A 9,611-nucleotide genomic window follows, 5' to 3' on the forward strand; every position below is an offset into this window, starting at 1 on the left:
CCCTCCACATGCTCTCTCTCTCTCTCTCAAATAAATTTTTTAAAAAATCTTTTAAAAAAATTGCAATTCACTGTAATAGGAGTCCTACTCTTAACCACAGTAAGAGTAGTTGAATTGGAAAGTATTAATTGAATATCTACAAGTCTTTCACTGCTAGAAACTTGTAGTGATATTAGATGATTAAGAGTTTATCTTTAAATATACCATCAGCAAAAATATATATATACACACACACACACAATCAACTTTCCTCTCGTGGACAACCCATATAAAATCTGACAGGTTTAGAGAGGACAGAAATAATACAAACACGCACCCACATAAATAAGTTTTAACAAGTCAACTGACTTACCCCCTAGATACATTTTAATTTAAATAAATCTTTGAGTGGGGCACCTGGGTGGCTCAGTTGGTTAAGCGACTGCCTTCAGCTCAGGTCATGATCCTGGAGTCCTGGGATCGAGTCCCACATCGGGCTCCCTGCTCAGCAGGGAGTCTGCTTCTCCCTCTGACCCTCCTCCCTCTCATGCTGTCTCTCATTCTCTCTCTCAAATAAATAAATAAAATTAAAAAAAAATATAAATAAAAAAATAAAAAATAAAAAAAATAAATAAATCTTTGAGTACTAACAAACCAAATCTATATAAAACACTCTTGGGGTTAACACCCACTTTAAATGTCTATCTGTTAAATATATGTTTAAAAAGAAGCCAGGGAGGCATTTCCACTGTAGGCTCCAGCTTAGTTCCATGACCCATTTTACTCTTTTCTTTCTTTTTTAAACATTGTTAAACAGTGTCATGTCATGAGAATTTTCCCTCAGTATTTCTCTTGTAAGTGCATGAAAGTCATAACTAAAGGTTTAGAGGGGTTACCCCCCTTTAAAAAGTTAGCTTTCTTTTTAAAACTACCATAACTTCATCTTCCAATTACTTATGGGCAAAGTTCCATAAGCTCATGCGGTGTAGAGTGCTTAAGTGCGGGGGAAATCAATACTGAGCTTGTCCTAAGTACAATACTATTATTGGTAATCACAATGACATCCGATTAAATGTACTTTTAAAAATAGTTTCTTTTTCAATACGCTTTTTTTTATAACCAGAAAGATATACTCCACCAAGCAGCCTACTTCAAGGACAACCTTTCAAAAAAAAAAAAAAAAATGTTCCTATCACTACGCAAACTTGCAAAAGCCTAAAATGTCATGATTCTGTTTTTTCCTCTAATTATCAAAGCATACAGTTCACAATATAATTTCACGAAGCCTTCCCCCAAATCAAAATAACTCCAGATCGCCGAAAGGAGGTGAGGAAAGTGTTTAAGAAAACAAGCCTGGGCGAACTTACTACACTAAATGAGATGGACACCCATTCCAAGAGACTTGTCTCCAAAACAAAATGAGAAAGATCAAGTAATAAACTCACTGCCGACAGGTCCCCGTGTACGGTGCTGGGTTCAGGCAGGTGGAGGCCAAATGACTGTGATTAAAGTTAATTAACAAGCCTGTCCTCTTAAAGTGTGTAACAAGCAGGGTGCGGGGGAGCACAGAGATCCGAGCAAACTCATTATCTCTACCGAGTAAATAACGTGGTGCCTGAAACTCGCTAAAGGGCAGCTTCTTTTTATTTGGGGGTGCGGGGTGCTGGAGGAGGTGCCTAGTTGTCTGTGCGGATTCTCACCCTCCCACCCTCGGGTCAAATCACATTAGTAAGGAGTTTTTATATCACTTACCCGCTTCTGGTTTCCTTTTAGACGCCCACACGCGGGAGCGAAATACAAGGGGCAGAACCAGAGCCAAGCACTTTGCGCTCTGGAAATTTACCCGGAAAGTGCCGAAAAGCCCCGGCCCAGCCTGAGACGGCCCTCCCGCCCCCCCCAACCCCCCGTCCCGCCCCGCCCCGGCCTCGCCGCCCAACCCACCCGCGGCCCCCGGTACTCGCCTGGCGCGCGGGCAGCCGAGCTGGGAAAGGCAAGGCGGGCGGGGAAGCCCCGGCGTCTCTCCCTGCCCGGTTCGCTCGGTCCTCACCCGTCGGCCCCAGGCGCGGGGCCTCCTCCTCCCCGGTCCACGCCGGCTGCCCGCACCGCGTCTGCTGCCGGGCGGCGGCCGCGCGGGCGGCGCTGTCACACGGGCGGGCGCGCCGCGGCCGCCGCACCTGGAGGCGGGGAGCGCGGGGAACGCGAGCCCGCGCGCAGCTCCGGAAGCGCCGCGCCCGCCGCCGGCGCCTGCCCAGGTGCTCTCGCGCCGCGCCTCGGCCGCTTCCTCTCCGCCCGCGGGGGCGGGCAGCCGGCGCCCGGCGCGGGGGCAGCCCGGGCTCAGCGGCGGGGGCGGCCAAGCTGGCCGCCCTGGTTCCGCAGCATAGCTGGGCGGCTGACGCAGTCCGCCGCGACTTGGCCGCGCCTGGCACCCTCGCCCCCTGGCGCACCTCGGCCCCGAGGCTCCCCGGCCGGCGGGGCTGGGATACCTGAGAGGGCGCGTCCGGGAGCGGAGATCGGCGAGGGCATTACCCTCCCCGGACGGAGATGCGGGTGACCCTTCCCGGCCCCTGCACGCCAGGCGGTTTGTCGGTGCGCACTGACGGAGGGGCTGCTTGTCAAATGGGCGGAACCTCACCACCACTGATTGTTAGTATTCCTCTAAGTACTTTCCTTGTTACCTCAGCGTTTCCCAAACTGAAGACTCATCCAGGGCGCTGGTTTTCCCAGGCTGCTTCTTGGTAATGTTGCATTCAATGGGCCCAGGAATCTGTCTACCAAGCCCGGTGCAGATTAGGCTGAGCCTAGTAGGATTCTCCTTCAAAAGGTGTCTGTAAGGAAGGGATTAATATTTCCATTTTCCAGTTGAAGTGTCGGAGGGGCAGAGCAACTTGGCCAAGCCCACACAACTTTAAGGGGTGGAGGTGATTTTCGATTTAGATCAGAACTCTTAACCCTGAGGAACACAAACTACTCCCTGATTTTCTAAATTCCCCTTTCTTGTCTTTTTCACCTGGAGGGGAGGGATGACCATGCCCCAGTCCAGATGGTACCTGAGATTGTTAGATCCTGGAAAGACATCACCCATTGGAGTTGGACCTTGACATTCTGCTCTTGGAAGTGATAATACGGAGGCAGCAAAAGAAAAGGGGATACTCTGCAAAAAAAAACAAACAAAAAATACCACCCAATATGCCCTGTGCGTCCCCCAATACCTAATACCACTTTTTTGCCAGTGAGTTCAAAGGCCAAACCCTTTATTTTTTCTTTAATAAACATCTCTTCACAGATTGTACCTGAAATTCTCTCCCTTGAAAGATGAAATATCCTTATCTTTCCACTGTACCTGTTGATAGAAGTGAAGCAATTAGGGAAAGTGGTGAGCTTATTATAAAAATTAGATAATTGGTGAGGTCCAGCATGGAGAAGCCTTCCCAGGAGTCCAGGCCCGTGGTACGCGTCATCTTCACCAAAATAGTTCCCACCAAAAAGCACCCTCCCGCCTGAAAGATTCTGAAGCAGCTAAAACAAGCTCCAGAGACACCAAATCTCCAGGTCTTTTAAACTGAATACTTCATAGCAAGCCCTGTTTCACCCAGAAAATTTTCTTGACATTTTCTGAACCTCAAGCACTGCCTTTTCCTTGTATTCCTGTAGAATTGTATTTATGTGGCTTTCCTGGCTTCATTTTAGGGTCTTAATCTGGTTTTTGGTTTTTGTTTTCTTTCTAAGAGTTCTCACATAATTGTCATTTATTTTTATTTTTGTAAGCCATCATCAATCTTTTTCTGAGCAAGTTAGGTTATAAATGAACAAAAATTCTTACATTAATAATGATGTGTCTCAGAATGCCAAGCGTTGCTTTGGCCTCAAGTTACTTCTCTTGGTAGATTTTATAAACTAACTGGGACCTTGTGTCTCTTTGCAACAGTATCTTAGTTCCTTGATTACTATTCAGTCATTTATTGTTTAAAAAAGTTACTGAACACTTACTGCTTGATAATTTGAGAATACAGTAGTAGCAAATACAATGCAACCTCTGGATTTACAGTTTTCTCTGAAGGGAAATAAAGTTAAGAGCTGTAAGGCACACCAATGATTTAAGAATAGCCCTGGGAAGTGAAAGAAAAACAGTGGTCCCCCATTGAATGTATACATTGGTTCTAAGATATATTCTGGTTTTAAGAACCTTTATGTATGGAGGAAAATAAAAGGTATCTATAGAGGAAATCTGTCAAAAGTACTCTTTTGTTAATTGCTCATTCATTATATCAGATTCCAGCCAAGCATCTAATATGCATGTTGTGGATATAAAACAACTCTATTAGTTAGAACTCTTTTTCCAATTTTATAAATATAGGCTTAATTAAGACGTAGGTTAAGTGGTCAATAGTGTATAGATTGAACACATCTAGGCTGTATTCATATACGATAAATTACTTAGCAGCCCTCACAGTGAGGCATTCAGGAAGCAAAGTATACAAGAAAATTAACTTCATAAAAACTGAGGTATGATATCTGTTTACTGCCAAGGCCATTGAATATATATATTCCCAGTAATTTCCAGCTAGGCTGGATTTATTCCGAAATGACCTAGTCCTACCCTTATTTCCTCGATTTTTAGTCAGAGAGCAGGTATAGCTAGGTCCCTTGCCAGATTTTGTATCTTTGCTCCTCCTATCCCTCCTACCCAGAATGCATTCTGCTTCTGGAAGAGGTAATCTGACAGAGCGGAAATCTTCCTCCTTCTCCCTTCTCTCCCTCCTCCCCCTTTTCCTTATATCATGGAGGCTAGCTCCCATAGAGCACTGAGGTGTCAACTGCTATTCCCAGAACTTGTAAAAGCTCACTGAATTATCTCAACGGCTCCTTAAAGAGACAGTGTTATTATCCCCATGATAAGAAACTTAAGAAAGAGAGGTTGAGTAATATACATCAATTAGGAAATAAAGAAAAGAGAAGTCCAACCCAGTTTTCTCCAGGATCCACCCTCTGCACTGGATTGCCTTTTAGGGAAATCACAGTGCTGGAATTGAAAAGGCCTGTCCTGAAAATGAAGCCTGACCATGTAGGTTGTGGTGTTTTGAAAAGACTCATTAAATTTTTTGAGCCTCAATTTCCCCATCTGTAAACTGGGAATAATAATACCTATGAGAATTTAATGTGATTGCTTGTCTAAGGCACCTAGAAAATAGTAGTCCTTTAATACATTTAGTTCTATTCTCTTTACTCCAATTATTCTTCAAAACTAGGTTCAAATCCCACCTCCCTCTTAAGCCTTTCCAAATCTCTGCTACCCAGAATCATATACACAACAGAATTTAAAGTAATCTATTTTTCTGTAAAGGAAAATCCAACATTATTTTTGCCAAGTATAAAACTTTAGGAATATAGATAAAATAGGCATATGTCAACTTACAGTATTTAATTCATTTTAGATAAGCAATTATTTATAAAAATAAAATTATAGATTAATGTATAAACACTGCTTGTTCCCTTATATTTTATAAAATAATTTTATTCACATTTTAGCATACAACTTTGACATCAATAACAGCATTACCAGAGCCACATTTTGAATCACCAACGTTTTGTTTTTGTTTTTTTCAAAGCATATTATTTTCACTTGTGTCTAAATTTTGAAGAAACCTAACTTTCTGAATCCTTTTATGTTTCTGTCACCAGGAATGTTATTACAAACCACAAATTTCCACCTGCGTTATATTAAGAAGTTGTTTTTTCTCATTCATCCTAAATAGGTACATTTGTAATCTCCACCAATTTTTAGTTTTTTCAATGCTTTTTAAAAGGATGCTTGCACTAACATAGGACACTTAAATTGTGAAGTCACACCTCCATACATAATTAATCTGTTTTAAATATCTTCACCCACTTTATTTTTAAACCAACTCCCTCAGATGACCTTTGTATGTATCTGATTGAGGATGTTTCAGGCTACACGCCCCACGCCCAGTTCAAGTAGTTTGCAGTTCGGATTAATGGACAATAATGTTAATGGACAATAATGGCAGAAGCCTCGAGATCCTGGAATACATAGATTCTAGGTACCAGGCATCAATATACATTTTAACACTTTCAATCCTCACTAGAAGTCTGGAAGTTACATACTATCATTATATCCTTTCTTAGCCAGTGAAAAAAACGGAGACACAGTTTATTTCATCTAAGAACCATAAGGGAAAAAGGATTTGAACCCAGATGATGTGAATTCAAAGTCTATACCTGTCTCAAGCATTCTTCCTCAGAGAAGACTTTTAACGTTTTGGCCAGAAGGATATCTTTTCTGATGCCTGATTTTTTGGGGGAAATGATGTGCCTTATGTTCAGGCACATACAATACTCTCTCTTGGATTTTCCCATTGACCCTTGTTTTTAACACTATTGGGGTACTGATGTTAGGGGATTTTGCATTACAGATACTGAGGAGCTTTTCTTATTACTATTTGTATTCCCTGAAGTTCCGTTACCTGTGCTGGAGTCCTCTTGTCAGTCTGCCTTGCCTTATGGGTACTTGGAATCTTTTATTACTATGTGAATTCCCTGAAGTGCCACCATAGGCCCTTGAATAAATGTTTGTTTTATTAAATTGAAATACTTATATTCATTAGGTTAAATACTTGATACTTTATTATAAGTTTTAAGAGTTGCTCTGAAAGTTTTATTAACTTTCTCACCACAAAGGAACTACCTAGTGGACGTCTATTATAAGGCAGACAAAGGAGCAATGTCAAATACTCAGTCAATTAAATTTGGCCAAAGGTTGATGAGATTGTGGAAATAACTGATATTAAAATATAAGTTGTGGGGTACCTGGGTGGCTCAGTTTGTTAAGCGTCTGACTCTCAGTTTCAGCTCAGGTCATGATATCAGGATCCTTGGAATGAGCCCCACATGGAGCTCTGCACTCAGCGTGGAGTCTACTTGTTCCTCTCCCTCTAACTCCTCCTCACCCCAAACTCTCTCTCTCTATCTCTGTCTCTCTCAAATAAATAAAATCTTAAAAAAAATAAATGAAATAAGATATGTTTTTCAGAAATCATCCAATGTTTTAAAAAGTGACCATAAATTTTCCTATAAAACTATACGAATTGGCAAAAGGATAGAATTAGGCTGGTGGCAGCAGAGGAAAAAAAAGATGAATGAAGGAAGCAAATTTAGGGGCCAGTTTTAAAATCAGCGGGCCCCACACACCTCTGAATTCTTATCTCCTCAAAGCCTTCCTCATTCTCTTGCGGTCTGAATGAGTACATTATCTTTAGGGGTTTGCATCTCATAGAAGAGAACAGATACCCAAATCCAACTAGAGACCTCAATTGTGCAAAGAAAACTTTACTCATATAAATTGTGAATGTACCATTCAATGAGAATTTTGTCTCTCCTACTGCCCTGTATATAACTTATATTTTAGACTAGAAAATTTCAAAGATATAAAAAGATAAGAAGTAAAAAAAAATAAAAATAGGGGCTCCTGGGTGGCTCAGTAGGTTAAGCGACTGACTCTTGGTTTTGGCTCAGACTGTGAGATCGAACAGAGCTCCGAGCCCCGAGCCCCATGTGGGGCTCAGCACTATTGCGGAGTCTTCTTAAGATTATCTCTCTCTCTCCCTCTGCCCTTCTCCAGCCCCACGCTCACATGCTTTCTCTCTCTCTCTCTCTCTCTCTCTCTCAAATAAATAAATAAATCCTTAAAAATAAATAAAAATAAAAAATAAGTTTTCCTGTAAAACTAATGTTTCAGAAACTTATTTAGGCACTAGAGATTAGAGTATTTCATTGACACTGATAACATATTTTACACTTTACTACTTCTGAAGTGGGGATTCATCTTTAGATGAATTGCGGTTGGCCAGGCAGCAGTCATACTATAATTTGTCATTGTCTGCATGTTCGTGAACTTGACCACACGTGTTTATATGATCATTTCAGTTACTTGCATTGACAGTGCAACACATGTTAAGCTTAACTGTCATTTACAGTGTCTTTAAAAAGATTACACTACACGTCTGCAAAAAGTCAAGGAAACAGAGAAGTGTGATATTAGATCAAAATCTACATCTAAACAATTCTCAAAGAGCATTTTCACATATGTATATAATAAAAATTCTAAGTGATTTGTGTTATATCATAATTTAGGTCACTGATTTTTTTTCTCATGGTTTAAAAAAGATCTGTGTATCCTAAAATAGATTGCATTTTAGAGTTGTTGACATCCAGTAGTTTCTACCACTGCTAACATAAATATCTAATTTTATTTTTCTATGGAAAAGAAGTTCCTTGAGGAAAAATTATTGTTAAAAGGAATTCCAGAGAACCTAATTATTGCCCAATGGATTCGCAGATGAAATACATTCACTGAGTGTAAAATCATTACTTTCACTTTGTTGTGTCAATTGTTCTCATATATTTTCAAAATTGAATTTACTAAACACACCAGAAAATTCTATTTGTGCTATAGTTTGAAAATACTATATAGCTCCGTTTTTTTTTTTCTGTTTTGCTAAAAATGCTATCTTTATAATAGATAATTAACGTTGACAGCTCTTCTGACCTCAAGAAACAAAAGGGGGGAGGGATTTAAAGAAGCAAAAGGTAGAGAGGTTAGAAATACAAAAACAACAGCTAGAAATAGATCCCTTATAGACCAATGAAATTAAACTACTAAAAAACTAATTTGAAAAGCACAGACTAGGGCGCCTGGGTGGCTCAGTTGGTTAAGCGACTGCCTTCGGCTCAGGTCATGATCCTGGAGTCCCGGGATCGAGTCCCACATCGGGCTCCCTGCTCAGCAGGGAGTCTGCTTCTCCCTCTGACCCTCCTCCCTCTCATGCTCTCTGTCTCTCATTCTCTCTCTCTCAAATAAATAAATAAAATCTTTAAAAAAAAAAAAAAGAAAAGCACAGACTAATACCCATGTAAAAGGTAAACAAAAAACAAGAAAGGGATTGATAAAACCTCATACCACAAGACAATTGCCATAAAAGCAAAGGTCACGAACTAGCTGTGGGCAGCATGAAGTCCAAGTATCTTTCAGAAGCACATAGAGTTTACCAATTTTTAATTAGTTTCCCAAATTTAGAAGATTTTGTATTAAAATATGGATTTCCAGCTTCTCTTAAAAAATCAGAATGTCTGCTAACACTGAACTCATATTCCCACAAAGCAAGTCTGAATTGACTGGAAACCCAGCTGCCCTTTCTGGCCAGGATAGACATTTTCTAATTTGCAGTAGTCCTACTCACCCTGTTTCTCCTTGAGGTTGTAACTTAGGAGCTGTGAAGTTTGCAAATATGGAATCTTGCCTGAAATTACGATCAGTGGGAGACCAGCTATATGAGTGACCCATGAGGCAAGCTTATGAATTTCCAAAATGGAAGTCTTAGAAATATACAGCCCAGGTCAAAAGTTAGTACCCAATATATTAAGAATGTTTTATCAGCAGAAGCAGCAGCAGCCTGATCTTGTATCTATTGAGTTCTTAAAGTAAGTCAAATAACATGTTAAACACTTTGTAACTGTGATTCATTCAACTAATTTTTGTCAATGTTATAAAATGTGATGAGTCACAAAGATGCAGAGATAAACATTGACATATTTCACTACCTTTTCAAGCTTGCGCT

The 9,611-nt window shown here is 40.6% G+C and overlaps 1 protein-coding gene across 6 annotated transcripts in view; it reads right to left on the bottom strand.

Annotated features, from left to right (window-relative positions):
* Window positions 1-2,588, bottom strand: part of ARAP2 (ArfGAP with RhoGAP domain, ankyrin repeat and PH domain 2) — a 183,932-nt gene extending 181,344 nt beyond the window's left edge. For 5 of the 6 annotated variants that reach the window (XM_032400159.1, XM_032400161.1, XM_032400157.1 and 2 more), the window contains exon 1: window positions 1,732-1,815. The gene's annotated coding sequence lies outside the window, so the exon portion shown is untranslated. Of the gene's footprint in view, window positions 1-1,731; window positions 1,816-2,462 lie in introns of those variants that run through there. The other variant, XM_032400158.1, reaches the window with a different exon arrangement.
* Between the last annotated feature and the right edge of the window lie 7,023 nt (window positions 2,589-9,611).

The sequence above is a fragment of the Phoca vitulina genome, unplaced genomic scaffold, assembly GCF_004348235.1.
Source record: "Phoca vitulina isolate PV1807 unplaced genomic scaffold, GSC_HSeal_1.0 scaffold3, whole genome shotgun sequence".
In the NCBI taxonomy this organism is placed as follows: Eukaryota; Metazoa; Chordata; class Mammalia; order Carnivora; family Phocidae; genus Phoca; species Phoca vitulina.